Raw genomic sequence first — 15725 nt, 5'->3', positions numbered from 1 at the left:
GCAGCCCGGGCCACTGATGTCGTCTTACAACAACAGACCGGCTCTGAGCAGCCTACCTTCGGCTTCGTTTTTTTTCTTTTCATGTGTTGAAGATCCTATGCTTAGGTCTCTGTCTAGTAGCTGTAAGCTATTCTCAGCTGCTCAACAGCATCATCTATAAGTCACAAAACTGGCAAGAATCACCAATAGGGACATGGGTTAGCAATGATCTCCCATCACTGTCACGTGCCCGGGAGTCACTCTCTTCATTCCTAAGAGGAGCCTATTCTCCCCTCTCCCATGTAAGCCGTTAAAATGGCAATTATAAAGAACACAGATGCAAAATTCTAGGCCCACGATACACCCAGTGGCATCTACACTATGATTACGCTCAACAGAATCTCAGTAGATGAAGGGAAAGATTAAAATCTAATACACACACAAAAAAAACAAGAAAAGAAAAGAAAAGAAAAGAAAGAAAAGAAAAAATCTAATACACAAAAATAATCATAGAAGTTTAAGCTGGCAGAACCATGGCTGATTTTTTTAATCCTATTTTCAAAATTGTCTTTAATACTGCTGCTTCGTCCTTTATGTGAAAGGATGAAAGAATTTTTAAATGCTGGGCGTTCCACATCATCCCCTTTGTTTTTGCGTTAAACATACTCATTTTTGCCCAGCGGACAGAAGGATCTCTAGGTACAGAACATACAAGGCCATTTCTGCCTGTGATGATAACAATTTTAGTGATAGGAAGAATTATAAGCTATAGTCCCCTTCTCAAAACAAAAGCAGAGGGGCGCCTGGGTGGCGCCATCGTTAAGCATCTGCCTTCGGCTCAGGGCATGATCCCGGCGTTCCGGGATCGAGTCCCACATCGGGCTCCTCCTCTGGGAGCCTGCTTCTTCCTCTCTCACTCCCCCTGCTTGTGTTCCCTCTCTCACTGGCTGTCTCTGTCAAATAAATAAATAAAATCTTTAAAAAAAAAAAAAGCGGAGAAGCAGGAGCATCTCGTTGAGTTTGGGAAATCCCTCAGGCTATCTGAGGAGGGCCCCAGGTGGGCAGGCAGCCAGCAGCCTTGTCCTCCCTGGGCAGGGAGCTCACATCATGGGAGCAGTGTCCCCAGCCCACAGGCCTCCTCCCTGATCAATCAAAGATATGTGAGAAATGGGACTGGTGTCCCAGCCCTGTCCCTTCATCTCCATTTCTCATTTCCCTTTGGTACAAACGCTCACGGGGGACAACTCAGGATTCCGTAGACCCTCTCTCTCTCTCTGACGGTGTTTCTAATTTCCCACCAGAAAACACTCCATTTGACACTTGCACCCTTTCTGAATGCACCACTCCACGCCACGCAGCCTCTCAGGGGATGCGTCCTTGCCATCTTCCAGCAAAGGAGCAGGTGGTGTGAGCCAGGAGAAAACACCAAGCCTACATGAGCATTTCAATAGGAGAAAGGGGCGGGGGGAGACAAATGGGCCTGCACCTGCTGACCACGGAGAGCGTGCCACAGGCCGTCCTCTTCCTGAGCTGGCACTCACACTCTCAGCCAGACTCCTTGGCAGGACACATCACGCATTCTTATCTCAAACATACAGATGAGTCAGTCGAGGCTCTCCCGGCTCACTGACGAGTCAAGGTCACACTGCTAGGAAGTATCTGCAGGAGCAGGTGAGTGCCGCTGTTGGACTCCAGAGCCCGTGGTCTTTCTGTGACATTTGCTATGGTCTCCCCAGCAAAAGCCAATAACACAGGAAAATGTCGGTGAATCGTCTAGTTCAGGTAACCAAATTCACTTAGGTAAGGAAACACCCTGGACGGAGGTAAAAGGAGGAAAGCCACTTAGCCAGAGAAGGCAGTACAGCATGGGAGCTCACAGACCACCTCTGAGGCCCCATGGCCAGGTTGGGGTACAGGCCCTGCCACTGTGTGACCTTGGGCAAGTTTCTTAACCTCTCTGTGCCTTAGGCTTTTCATCTGTAAAATGGGGAGGAGAACAAGACTACGTGTAAGGGCAAATGGAAGAAGAAGCTGGAACACACGGGAAACCCCACCCTCTAGAGAAGACATATTCTTCTCCAGAGATCCTGAAGGCAGCAGGCAGAAGCGACAAGAGGAGCGAGGCGGATTCTAGTCGAAAAGTTTGGGGAAGGCGGGTTTAGGGGAGGGGTAGCTGGCACTCAGTGACCTGAGAACGCTCTGATCCTGCTGTGTCTTTTTGCTCAGTGTTTCCAGAGAGCCGACTGGATTTTTCCATCGGTAACTTGCACGTCGTTCCCACGATTACATTTTAAAGTTGATGAGTAATATTTAGAAGTAGAAAGCTCTCTGCTTCTAGTCTCTCTCACTGGTACGTGATGTGGGCAAGTGAATTAACCTGTCTGGGTTGAGTCTTGCTTTCTACCCAGATGGAGAAGCAAGCAGAAAACGAGTAATTGCTACAGCCTTTCAAATATAGCCAATGGCACTTTGCTAGAAACGTCCGGTCCAACCTCCTCCCCCCACACCACACCGCGAAAAATCACGGTAATTAGCAAATCCAACTGAAGACATATTTACTCACATTTAGAAACCAGAAGACCGAACAAGTCATTTCCATGCCTGCATGGTGAGCCCACCAGTCTGCGACTCTCTGAAACACAGCAGCCTGAGAGGGTTTTAGCCAAAAACCAGGAGGCCAGCTACCAAAATTGCATGTGACAGCCACACGTGGGGACAATGGCCCGATCCATAAGAGGGTGCCTTTCCTACTTTACCCAGCACGAGGGGCTCAGGGGGAAAACAGCAAGGTGATTAATCAAGAAGATTGGGAGGCAGCCTGACCCCACTCAGGCGGATTTCATGGAACAGTAAAAACAAAAAGAGAGAGAGTTTACCAACATCATAATAAGAGGTACTTAATTTTAGAATAAAAGACAGTTCTTAAAATGGAATAAATTTAGTGATGTGAAAACCTCACTACCTTGCCCTTCCTCGTCTCATTTCCGCATGCTTCCATGGAAACTCTGTCCCGTCCTGGCACCAGTCCAAGGGGCAGGATTTGGGAAGGACTGCCTCAGCGAAGAGGCTCTTTCTGGCTCTTCCATTTGACCCAGAGCAGATCACGCCACCTCCCTGAGGTTCGGTACCATCCCTGGAACGGGAAGAGTGTGTGCTCGCCTGGCCCATCTCACGGGACCATGGTCAGAGACACAGTAACACACACACACACACACAGAGCGCTGGGAAAGGGGAAGAATGATAGATACGTTCAAGATGGTTATTCTTTCTCAACTGAAGTCATACACTTGGTCCCAAACTCCCACGATGACATGATTTCACTATAAAATCATTCATTTCAGAGACACGGCAAATGCCAGAGGCTCGCACATTTTCTCCATTAAGAAAATATAACATGAATTGATAGTGTAGCATGGAGACTAGGAAGCTGGGTTTATAATTAAGGAACATCACCCGAAACTCATCCAGAACAGAGGGATATTTGCTTCGGTCCGTCCTTTGATTCTGGGCGGCTTCCATCAGCACCAACTCACAGGGCTGCAGTGTCTTCTAGACCGCGTTTAAGGATTCTGGCAGAAGTCTCACAGACTCAAGAGTCAACACCTCGCACACACTGTATTTGACTCCTCTCTGTACCCTCGTTGGGAACAACACAGGGGAACAGAAGGGGGGGCTTGGTGGGAGCCGACTACACATACCAACCTGACACCGGGGCCCTGGGGGAGCGTTTGTCACTTCATGGCCTTAGCGTCGTCACCCCACATAACCCAACAGGGCCGCTCCTAGATGCAGACCCGAGAGGGTTGAAAATGTACATTCACACAAAAAGTTGTGCACAAATGTTCATAGCAGCCATTGTTGATAATAACCAAAAAGCCTAGGGGCGCCTGGGTGGCTCAGTTGGTTAAGTGCCTGCCTTCAGCTCAAGGCATGATCTCAGGGTCCTGGGATAGAGCCCCACGTCGGGCTCCCTCTTCCTCTGCCCCTCCCCCCGCTCATGCTCTCTCTCTCTCTCTCTCTCTCTCTGTCAAATAAATAAATAAAATCCTGAAAAAAAAATAACTAGAAAGTGTAAATAACCCAAACGCCCACCAGACGGTGAGTGGATGAGGAAGACGTGGTCTGTCCATGCAACAGAACACCAGTTGGCAATGTAAGGAAATGAAGTCTGCTTCACGCTACATCGTGGATGGGTGGACCAGGAACGCATTCTGCTGAGCGAAAGAAGCCAGACACAACAGGCCACGTACGGTATGATTTCATTGCATGAAATGTCCAGAATAGGCAAATCCATAGAGAAAATAAGTAGACTAGTGGTTGACCGGGGGTAGGAGAACGGGGATCAGAACTGACTGTTAATGGATATGGGTTTCTTTTTAGGGTGGTAGAATGTTCTGGAATGAGACAGCGGTGACGATTGTGTAACATAGTGAATATACAAAAAACCGCTAACATGCACATGTTAAAAATTATGAATTTTATGTTACATGAATGATATCTCGATGTAAAAAAGTAATTTAAGTATAAAAGGCTGTAAGAAACAGGAAAGTTAGGACTGATAGGTGGCCTTGTATTTTATTGGATCAGCCTTTAAAAAAATTAGTTCCCAGTTATGCCTCCTCTTCTTTAAAAAGAGCCTTTGCCTGCCAGAGCCATTTATTTAAATGTGTCGGTAAATTTCTTTCACGGCACCTGGTGGATAATACGCACTCCACAAATGGTGAATGAATGACTATATAGGAGAATCTCACATTCAAATTCCTAATAGATGAGGTTTTTAAAAATACTTGATTTTAGGACATAGCAGGAAAGCCTGGCAGACGTTGCTCCCCAAATCATAAAATATCGGGATAGAGGCCTGGCTAAAAACTGAATAATCAGCAGCATCCTTGATAGGGTGTTCTGGAGTCCTAACACCACGGGCGTCTTAATGAACTGTTCGAATCAGTTCGAATCTCAACACTGAGATGCCTTTACGTCTGCCCAGTGAAATCTTGAAACCTAAAAGTTCTCAAAATAAAATCAACCGGATTTCCTTATTGGTAAAGCAAATCTGTCCCTACAGCACACTTAGAGAAGGGCATAGTGCCAAGCAGGCGAACTATAGCCAGGAATAGAAACTCCCCAAAGATTTGGAATAACAATACTGAAAGGACTCTCTGAGCCTCAGGAGCAGTTCCAACCGCCCATGAATTGTGCTTCTAATGGATATCTGAGCTGGGACTGCCCAGGTCCCCCAGCATTTAGTAACCCATATAAACCAAATCCTACATTTACAGAGGAGGAAATCAACAGTGAGGGACACAAAGGGATCAGTCTGATGAGGGTCCAAGTGGAGCCTACAACCCAGACTTTTTTTTTCTTTTTTTTTTTTTTACAGTCTACTTTTATTTTTTTATTTATTTATTTTTTTTAATAATGATTTTTTATTATATCATGTTAGTCACCATACAGTACATCCCCGGTTTTCGATGTAAGGCTCGATGATTCATTAGTTGTGTATAACACCCAGTGCACCATGCAATATGTGCCCTCCTTACTACCCATCACCGGTCTATCCCATTCCCCCACCCCCCTCCCCTCTGTAGCCCTCAGTTTGTTTCTCATAGTCCATAGTCTCTCATGTACAACCCAGACTTTTTGATTTCTGGTTTTGTCTTTTCCCGTACCACCTTCTCAAACCACCTGGGACATGCTGGAAAAAAATTGGGGAATTTTAATGTGGCTAAGGTGACCATAATGGATTTCCTCCAGATTCACAAATTTTATAAATACCGTAAATGAAGGTTTGGCCCAGTTTCAGTAGGAAAAATATCTCCTGCTTGCCTCTAGTCTCCTCAGCCTGTCACTGGTGCCTAGAACTCTCTGCAAACGTGCAATTCTTCCCATAATTTAGCTATCACCTTCAGATGGGCAAATTCATCCCTGAACACACGACTCCAGTGAATACCACTCATTCTTCGAGTTGGTGGGTGAGGGGGGAGAAAAAGCCAGGTTTGACTTCAGGCTTTGCCAAGAACGAGTCATATAATTTATAGCAGAACTAAGGAAGGTATAATCTGCAAATTGGCTGTGTATTTATTTTTCTAAGACATAAGCGAAGTGTTCTTGGGAGGTAACACGACATGACAAAGTGTTCTCTCTTTCGGAGGCAGAGGGGGGAGAAAATGGCTCCTTAAGGAGAAGCGGCAGGGGTCCGCATGGAGGACAGCGCTTGGTTTTGCCCGCCCAGCACCCGTTTTGCCTTCTTGTGATAAAAGTGCCCTAGTTTTCCTTTGGAGAACACCAACCCCTCTCTGTCCATGAAATTCGAACAGGTCTGAAATCTACCACCCACCTGCCCCACCTACTGTGACTGAGACTTGAGTGACCAGAAATTTCCACCCCCACAACTGTGATTGGGTCAGGGATGGCCGCATGGGAAAAACAAGCCAGTGAGACCTACTGCTAAACTTCCATTGGACATTCTGGAAAAGAAAGTCCTATTGGCAATGAAGTCACCCTCTGTGAGGGCCGCTGGAGGCTGCCATCCAGAGAGCCTAACTGTCGGTGAAGGCAACACAGAGCAAGAGCAAGGTAGGCAAGAGGGAACCTCAGTGGACACCTGGATCCTGCCCTACCTGAAGCTTGCTGTCTGGGCTTTAGTTACATCCAACCTTTTTGCATACACGAGCTTCAGCTCAGTTTCTGTTATTTGCCATGCAGACAGACAATACCAGGCAGTAGTTAGACCGACTCACAAGGCCCAGAAACGAAATGTGGATCCTGGTTCAGCCACTCTCTGGTTATGAGACCTTAAGCAAGTTATATAAGCTCAGTTTCAGTATGCTCATATGCAAAAGAACATCAGTTGCTGGGAGCAATGAGTCAATAATCTATCCAAAGCAGGTGTTAAAGTCACTGACATGTGGTCAGTGTCCAACAGGTTGGAGCTCAAGTTTTTTAATAACCAAACTATAATAAAAGCAACCTGATGCCTGCTCTCGCAAGATTAAAGTTCCTACGATATTATTTCATTTTTACTAAGCTTCACTGGTATGTGAGGGAAACTTGGCCTTAAATAGCTCATCAGAAGGAGGCACAGAAATGGGTCTGAATATCACTGTTATCATATTTGCTTGTGCGCCTAAAGAGTTTGAAATAACATAGAAGAAAATCCTCGTGGTCGTCTACTAAGAGATAAAGAAGGCTCTAATATAGCCCGCGCTCTACTTGGCAACTATGTGCAAAAGAAAAAGAAGCAAAACCAAATCTTTAAACCCGTGCATGAAAACTTCCGGAAAGAAATTGCAATAAAATGAGAGAACAATTGTGAATATTGCCTGAGAGTTAGATTTTTCTTCTTTCTATATTTTCTCTCTTTTGCAAGTATATTTCCATGAGCATTGACTGTGCTTCTGTTTGGATGGCTTTATTGTCTGTCGTGCTGTGGCCGCATCAGTAGGCTTCTGGAAGGTTGGTTTAAGAATTGGAGAATCATTGGAGCACCTGGGTGGCGCAGTTGTTAAGCGTCTGCCTTCGGCTCAGGGCGTGATCCCGGCGTTATGGGATCAAGCCCCACATCAGGCTCCTCCGCTATGAGCCTGCTTCTTCCTCTACCACTCCCCCTGCTTGTGTTCCCTCTCTCACTGGCTGTCTCTCTCTCCGTCAAATAAATAAATAAAATCTTAAAAAAAAAAAAGATTAAAAGAATTGGAGAATCACAGGGCTCCTGGGTGGCTCAGCCGGAGGTGCGTACAACCCTTGATCTCGGGTTTATGAGTTCAAGCCCCATGTTGGGTGTAGCGATTACATAAAATAAACAAATAAATAAAAATCTTCTTTACAAAATGGAGAGTCACATTAGTTATTTGAGGTAAAAGAGCCAAGAGAGACCATTTTATCCAACTCTTTCAGCTTACAGAGGGAAAAACTTGCCTAAGACCACATAGCTAGACACTGGTAGCCTTGAAATTATAACCTGGCGTTTCTAATATTCAGAAAACTCCTCGAGGGAGACCCTGGTGATTGGACCACCTCACCCAGTCTGATTCCACTCATCTTTCAAGGACCCATTTGCATATCACCTCCTCCAAAAAACTTTCCCTGGGCAACAACTAGAAATCCTCCCAACTTTCGATTTCCAGAGCGCCCGGTTTTTACTTTTATTTTTGCCATTATAAGTCTCCAGTGTGCTTATGTCTTCTTCATTAGTCACTAAGTTCGTTGCAAAGAATTCCTGGCTTTTCCACATCTGTACCCGCGCATTGGACACCATGCTTTGAACCATAGTAACCACTTGATACACCGTTGCTGAAAACCAGGCTGTTACTTTGTTTTAGGACCTGCTGAATCCAACTGGCTTAGTTTGGAAACAGACTGAATTGCATAGACACAGAAGTCATCTCCATAAGGAATATGGTACTTCCCAGCCCAGTGGTAGGTGGAATGGGCTGTATGACTAGTTTTGGCCCCAGGACTGTAAGCAGAAGTAACGTGTGTCATGTTCATGCAGGGGCAGTGAACAGCCCTTGTGAGAACCCCCCATTTTATCTTTCCTTACCTCAGCATCTCAGAAGCCACATGCTGAGCCAGAGGGGCCATTAAAGTCATCACACAGACAGGAGGGACACCTCAGAGCCACTGGACTTACCTCAGGCTTTGTGTGAGCAAGAGAGAGGTCTTTGTTACATCAAGTCACCAAATTTGGGGGTTAATGAGTTGCTGAAGCATAATCTAGCCCAACTTGATAATCGCCAGACTAAAACACAAACCTTGTGCTAGCAACTGCTGATGGCAGTCCATTCTTTCTTTATTCCTTACTAATAAAATCTTGGACACTGTGCCTAGCTGAAAAATGACACGACTTGACATGACATATCACCTACAGGTGGCCAACAGGATAGAGTAGAAGTTATTATATGAGTTCTTCAAGAAGTCCTCCCTCCTCTTTCCTGATCAGAACTCAAATTTAATGACCAGAGCTCCAGCAGCCACCTTAGTCCATGAGGAGTCCTTAACCATAGAATTCACCAACTAAGGGTGGGGAGCAGAAAGATAGAATGAGCCTGGTTTCCTGATGATACTGTGGAGTTCCATACTAAGCAAAGACTGCCCTGTCTTTGTGCTTTTATTCAAGACAAGTAAAGCCTTACATGTGTGAGCAGTGTAGCTAGATCTCTACCAGCAAACAAACGTAATTCTTGATTGGTACAGACCTCATGCCTGAGATTCCAAAATAGTATCCCTGTGCGGAACAGTAAACAAGAAGGACACAAAGGACCAGGAGACGAACAGTGTTCTCTTCCATTCCGCTTTGATCTTCTGAGGGACTGAAGAAACACATGTGACCTCTCATGAAATCTTTTCTAAATGCTTTTTTCACATCACCAAATTCTGAAAGAAACAGAACCAAAATTACATTTTCCCAACATAATTGTCAGTATCTTAACTGGGAAAACACGAGAGGGATAAGGCTTATTCAATGTTAAAAAGGAAAAAGAGTAAAAGTGATTTGGTATTTCACTTGATTAAGAAAAATTGTAAATGTGAGGCATTCTTCTGCGAGCAGCTGCATTCTGAGAGACAGGGGAAGTTAAACCAGCAGAGACCTTAAAATCAGGTTCAATGAAGCATTTTTTTAATGATTATTCTTAGTGCTCGAGATTCGCTCAGGGACCCGTCCGCCTTTAATGAAGCTTCATTATCAAGGTGTCTGCTACTACTTTAATAAGAACTGACACAAAAATTACAACTGACTCCAAAGAGAAGACTCAGTAATATTCAGAATCATCAAGAGCGTCTTTCTAGTCTGCCTTTGGTTCTGGACCAAAGCGTGAGCTCACACTTTGTTCCTCCTCCTTCATCACCAGTGGGGAACCCGAAGGGGCAAGTGTTTCCAGCGTCAGGCATTGCAGACCACCTGAGCTAGGGAAAAACTACACGGGGCAAGGAACACGTCCCCAAAAGAAAAGATGCCGTTATCGGCCTTGAAATAGAACCAACAGGCGTGTTCATTTCCAGGGTGAAATGTCCCAGGGAGCCTTTCATCCCTCCGTTTTCCTAGAAAACATGGTAACTAATACATTGCCCTTTTACCCGCTACCCTCCCGGTCATCCAGAGCCGGGCTTACGACCAAGCGGCAGTTATTTTAAATCTTCTCTGACTGAATATGACAAAACATCTTTTCAACTGGAACCATGTCCTTGCTAAAATAATCCGCATTTCAATACAGAGCTCTGCAGATGACAAAGGCTCTAAGTCCCAGGATTTGTGTAGAAATTGGAAAGACTTGGGCGCTCTTCATGTTTTTTATACCCAACCCCCGATTATCTAGAAGGGTTATAAGTTAAGAATAAAAACAGACAGGCCTGCATTTCCCTGACTGCGCCCGGGCCGGGCAAATCCCTGAACCTCCCTTAGCCTGGGTTTCTTCACCTGGAAAAGGGAGGTAATGGTCCCAAACTTCGGCGGCAACTTCAAGGGTCGAACAGGACAAAGCCTGCAAAGCTCTTCACACGAAGCTCAGCACATAGTAAGCGCTCAGTGAACATGTATTCCTCTTTCCCTTTCGCTGGCAGAGGACTCTGGGAAGAATCCGGGAGGACAAATCCAGAAATTCTTGGAATTAGTGCAAGACGCAGATACTAAGCAGGGCCTCTGTGGGTTTGGGCCATTCTGAGCAACCACACTTGGTCCAAGTGGGTAAGCCAGGCACACAGCCTGCAGATCTGGGCTTGCAAAGGTCCGTCCACAGGAATTTCAAACTACAACTGGCAGCCTGATGCCTATTTTGTGTCTGCATCCACCATGCCGCCCAAAGTGACTCAATCCTTTACAATAAACTGTTCCAGACTGCAACCTTTTATCCTCTCCCAGACAAGCATGAAAATGAATCCATATGTGTATGTTAAGTAGCAGTTCCAAAAATAACGGTGACTTTGGATATTGTAAAGACGATAGGATGAGAGCGATTGGGGGTTAGAGGAGCATTCACTACAGAAAGAAGACTTGACCAGGGTTCTGAGGAATGAATAGGAGTTCGATAAGTGGATGACAGAGGAGATGCCTCGGGTCACGTGGAACATCACAAAGCCACAGAGGTGGTAATGAGTGAGTGGGGACAGAGCCCTGAAGCTGTGTAGAGCAATGAAGGGATGGGGGCGGGAGTGGAGGCTGAGCTGGACACCACCGAGGAAGAATGGGATAGCACATGACACAGTGTAGCACCTAGTAAACACCTGTGAATGAATCCGTAGGTCCGCAAAGAACATAAAGTGGCATTTTCAGAAGATTTCTCTGGTTGGGTGCATCGGAAAACAAGGAATTGAGGCTGGCAGGACACGTACAAGGTTTCTGCAGGAATCTGGCCCTCCCGGGGGGTAAAGACTTGACCTATCCGAGAGCCGAGGTGGCCAGGAAGAGGAGGGGAGCAACGGAAAAACATAATGACAGAAGAATTTTAAGAACTTGGAGATTGGCTGCATTCATGGAAGGAAGAGAATTCTAGGTGCTTGACGTTTGGGGCCTGGGTAATGTCTGAGACAGCAATGAGGACAATGTCATAAGGAGCAAGGGTTGAGGTTGGGGAGGGGAAGTTACAAGTCCAGCGTTGATCATTTAAGGAGATGGGAGACAGCCGAGTGCAATCGTCTTGCCCTCATCTGGAGATAGACTAGGAACAGATCAATACAGATGGGGGTCTCCTCAAGGAGACACTTGTCAGCCCTGGGCTCAAAAGATTTTGCATTTTTTTTCTTGAGACATCGTGAAATTATGGTAAGCTCTTCGCACAGTATTCCCTGAAAAGCTGAGATTCAGATAAACGACCCGAACGATTGTAAGTCTGGTTTCACGTTGCTGCTCTCCATGAAAGCTTCCCCGCGGGCTGGTGGAGAGCCTCGTGCCCCAGTCGCAGCCACGTGAGGATGGCCTGGGTGTGGGGCCCCAGGATCTGCGTCTTTAGTGTGCCCCTCATGTCATTCTGATGCTCACTGGAGCTTAAGAATCGCTGGTACAGGGGAAAAGGAAGCCTCTCAATACTCTGGGAGGAGCCCTTACACTGAGAACTCTGGAGCCGGGAGCCGGGGTTCAATCCCAGCTCTCCCTAGCTACCGATACTTGAGAAAGTCACTTAATTTCCAAAGCGTTTTAATCTCTGCAGTATGTCCTGATCTAAACTAGGGGAACGAGAACAGCATTACCTCGTGGAGTTCCTTTGAGGATGACGTGCATTAATATATATACAGAATAAACTTTCCTGATTCTGCCACTACAGGCACTTAGCCCAGGTAACTCTCTGCCTTGTGCTCGGACACTCAGCAGCATCCCTGGCCCCTACCCACCACTTGCTGGGAGTACTTCCTCCCCAGAGCGAGAGTCAAAATGTCTCCAGATATGGCCAGATGTCCTCTGAAGGAGAAATCACCCCCGGCTGAGAACCACCTACGCAGAACAGTGCTAGCTCTTGAGAATTTGCCAGAAGTCATGCTAAATGAGATGTTTGTTGGCTCCTTAAGCTCCCGAAGACCCAATGAGAGAGGTCTTATCTCCAGCTTTCTACATCAAGAAGGTGAAGGTCAGAGGGGTAAATACCTCGCCTAAAGTCACTCGGCCAGCAAATTACAGAGAGGACCCCCAGGTGGACCCTCATTCTGAAGCTTCCTGGTGCTGGCACACTGCCGGATAGCACCATCTCTCGAGGTGGCTATTGGGGAACTGCCCTCATCATACGTTGCTCTTGGGGTGGGAGAGAATCCTCAGGCCCCAGCAGCCCTGGGGTCTAGCATCATGGGAATGTACCGCCTCCTACCCCAAATCCTGAAAGCCTGCCGCCTGTGGGTTTCGCCCTACGCCATGCGTGGGGTAAACTTCAGTTCACAGGAACTGACACCTCCCACTCACCTTGCTGCCTGGGTTAGGGCCCTCCTCTGTACATCCATCTGTCATGGGCGGGTCACCCCAGTGGCCCCTCTGTCCCCTCGTGAATGTCTTCTCCTGGGACTACATATTCCCACACCTCTCTTCCCACAACGCAAACACGGTGCACTGGGGTGTTGTAGACTGTTTCTTGAATGGATGAATGGCCTCCCTGTCCATCGACTCTCTGAAATATATGCAGCAGGGCCGGCCTCTGCCTCACTCTTCTGTTGTACAAGCTCCTGGAAGGGACTGCAGGCTTCCGGGGTGAAACCAGCTGGTTTTTCTCAATCTGAGCAGCAAGTGGAAGCTGGAGAAGGTCTGCCCAAGCCCTGGAGGCAGGCATTTCTGACATTATCTGAAGAACACCTGCCCAAGATGGTGCTGAGAAACCAGAGAGCAAAAGGACAAGTCGTTGGAACTCCCAAGTATGCCTTCCCCTTCTTGGTAACAGCATGTCCACCTGTTTAGTCACGTACAGCTTCAGAGCTCTGGCCTTGGTATCAGGCAGCCGAGAGTTCAAATCCCTGCCCCACTTCGCAGTAACGGTGTGACTTCGGAGCAACACATCTTACTGCTCTGAGCCTCGATCCCCCATCTGTAAAATGGGGATCGGAATGACTACATCATGGGGTTCTTGTGAACTTCAAGTGCATCGAGATAGTGAAGTACTTAGAACAGTCCGGCACGCAAGGAGCAGTACCATCAGTAATAATATGTGTTTTGTCTTTTACAATCAGATCACTTAATTGTCATAGGATATTAAAGTAGAAATGCTGCCTACACCTATTTCAAAGGGACATACTAGATAAAATGCACATAGTAGGGGTTCAAAAGAGCGTAGGGGTTGTGATTCACTTCCTGGACCACTAAGTTCATGACTATCGTAAGAACACACTAGACGTGCTTCCCTGGACGCAAAGATAATCCCGAGATGACAGTTGGTCCGTGCAGACTCTGGGTAGAAGGGAGAAGAGGAAGAAGAAAAAGATAACAGACACAATTTCACACAGAGCCCGGCCCGCCAGTGAGAAAAAGGCGTGGGGTGTGATCCGTGGCCCAGTACTTCCTGCCGCAATGCTGAGAACCCACTTTCAGTGCCCTCCACAGGCACGGCGCCCACAGGGTCCCCTCCGCCCAGACATCAGGACTCTCGGCTGATGCCGCCTGGGTCCGAAACAGGTTCCTGGGGAATTTCTGCGCTTAGCCCCGGTCTTCCGAAAAGCAGGGTATTAAATGTCACGCAGGGTACATCCCCTCGGAAGCCGTGAAATAGAAACTTTCAAAAGATAAAGCTCACGTGTAACCACACAACTGATGTCATTTCATAATTCTAGACTTTCACAACCCGCGTTTCCCGGATATAGCTGGCATGACGAAAGTGCCATGTAATTTGCTCAACACAGTCCTGAGGGGTCAACAAGGTGCTTAGGTGCACTGAATCCATTTTTGAAAAATCCGCCAAGCTGCCTCTCACTCGATTTTTCGCTTGAATGTCCGCCCCGCATCCCACCCCCCAGGCCACCTCCTCCCAGGCTGCGCCCCACGCCGGCCTTGGAGCACCCTCTCCCTTTTCCTCCACCCCGCTCCTCCCTGGAGACGCTGGACGCCTCCCCTGGCCCACCTCTCTTGTGTCTTCAACCAAGCTGTCTCCCCCACAGCCTGGAAAAAGAGCTCAGGCCTCCTCTATTCTAGAAGTGAAATTAAAGAAAAAACAAGCCACCAAGAGAACTGCTTCAGCCCCTCTCCCTCGAGGACATCCTACTTCTCACATTTTACCGCCTCCCAAGGCTTCTGAATGCTCATCTGGGGACCAGTTCCATCGGAGCCACCAGTGAGAAGGGTGCTTCCTAAGCCCACCTGGAGAGATTTGATAAGAGGTCTGATGTGGGGCCTAGAATGTCGTGTTTCTCAGGTTCCCTCCAGGTAATTAGCACTTTGAGCAAAGTTTAAAAACCTCTGGTCTAGGGGCACCGGGGTGGCTCCTTTGATTAAGTGTCCCACTCTGGATTTCAGCTCACATCTTGGTCTCAGGGTCATGAGTTCAAGCCCCGCATGGGGCTCTGCCTTGGGCACGGAGCCTGCTTAAAAAGAAAAACAACAACAACAATAACAAAATATCCTCCCTCCATTTACGTCACCATCACCCACCGCGAACACCTGCCAAGCTGACTCGTTCAAGGCTGCTTCCTCGGGCGGGCTCGCTCTGCCTCCGGCCACCTCCTCACAGGCCGGTGTAAGCGTGACTCCAACGCGGCTTCACTCCTCCTCCAGCTTTGGAGCCCTCACCCAGTCATATCATTTTAAGGAGCCTTGGAAGTGACTTCCGAGTGCACGTTTCCAGCTCTGCCTGCCCCCCTGCTGGGTATTCTCATCCTTCCTGTCTGCAAGTCCAGAGTCAACATTTCCCCCAAAGTAATCACCCTTCCAGAAATCCCCGCTTCGGTCAATGGCTGGTTTCTCTAATAATCTTTCTTCACAACCCCTCTTCCCCAGACTCTCACGCTGTTTGGATTCTTGCTTGGTAATACCCACTGGCATGACTTCTTACACCTCCTCTCCCCCGCCCCCAGAGCCTGGCGTGAGCTCTCGCCTCTGCCTGGCCCTCCCTCCTAGCCCCTTCCCCGCTTAAACCGCAAACCTTCTACCCCTCTCATGAAGATTTTATCCCCGTCTCTTGTCCTGAGGGGCCCACCCAGCTGGGCAGACCCTTCTTCCCCTCCGTCTGTGCAGGTAATGCAGAGCTGAGGGACTAGGTCCCTGCCATCAACTTGAAACGGGTGGGCGAACAGCAGAGGAAGACACGACTGTGTTCCAGTTGCCTCCGTGGAGGCCGGAAGGGCAGAGT

Source organism: Ursus arctos, unplaced genomic scaffold (genome assembly GCF_023065955.2).
Source record: "Ursus arctos isolate Adak ecotype North America unplaced genomic scaffold, UrsArc2.0 scaffold_7, whole genome shotgun sequence".
Taxonomy (NCBI): Eukaryota; Metazoa; Chordata; class Mammalia; order Carnivora; family Ursidae; genus Ursus; species Ursus arctos.
The sequence above is the reverse complement of the archived record's forward strand: the minus strand, read 5'-3'. Positions refer to the sequence as shown.